Below are 674 nucleotides of genomic sequence, written 5' to 3'. Positions count from 1 at the left end.
AAATTGTTTCTCGGAAAACCTTTTGGACGCGTCACACCCTATTATATATCCCCCTCTGTTCGTGTTTTTCGCCTTATCCTGAATACGTACAACGACAGATCGAAAGCCATTGGGATTAAGGATTACAATTATTGTGTGGAAAAAAAATCTGGCTTCGCTTGGCTTTGCTCACTCGCTCCCTTTTATGGCTTATTAGCACGTGCATTGGTTCAGTGAAGGTTTTCTAATTTCTTCGGATATATCTACGTCGGTTTCTCTCCTTCCTTATGTCTTTTTCTTGTCCTCATTCCTTCCCATCCCAAACTTCTCTTTTCTTGTCGTGCAACCTACGCGAAACATCTTTTCCTCACCCCCGCCCACTAAACTTCGTTTTTATCCCCCCACTTCAAACTTCCTTTCTCTTACCCTCAAGTCATCCCAAACTTCCTCTCTTTTACCCAATATCCTTCCCCAAACTTCCTTTCTCATACCCTCATGTCATCCCAAACTTCCTCTTTTACCCAATATCCTTCCCCAAACATCCTTTCTCTTACCCAATATCCTACGCCAAACTTCCTCTCTTTTACCCTTAAGTCATCCCAAACTTCCTTTCTCTTACCTTACACCGTACCTCAAACTCTTTTTTTTTTACCCCAACAACCCCAAACTTACTTTGTTGCCCCCTCCCACCCCAA

The sequence above is a fragment of the Penaeus monodon genome, chromosome 27 (genome assembly GCF_015228065.2).
Source record: "Penaeus monodon isolate SGIC_2016 chromosome 27, NSTDA_Pmon_1, whole genome shotgun sequence".
NCBI classification, from domain to species: Eukaryota; Metazoa; Arthropoda; class Malacostraca; order Decapoda; family Penaeidae; genus Penaeus; species Penaeus monodon.
Note: the sequence above shows the minus strand (reverse complement) of the source record.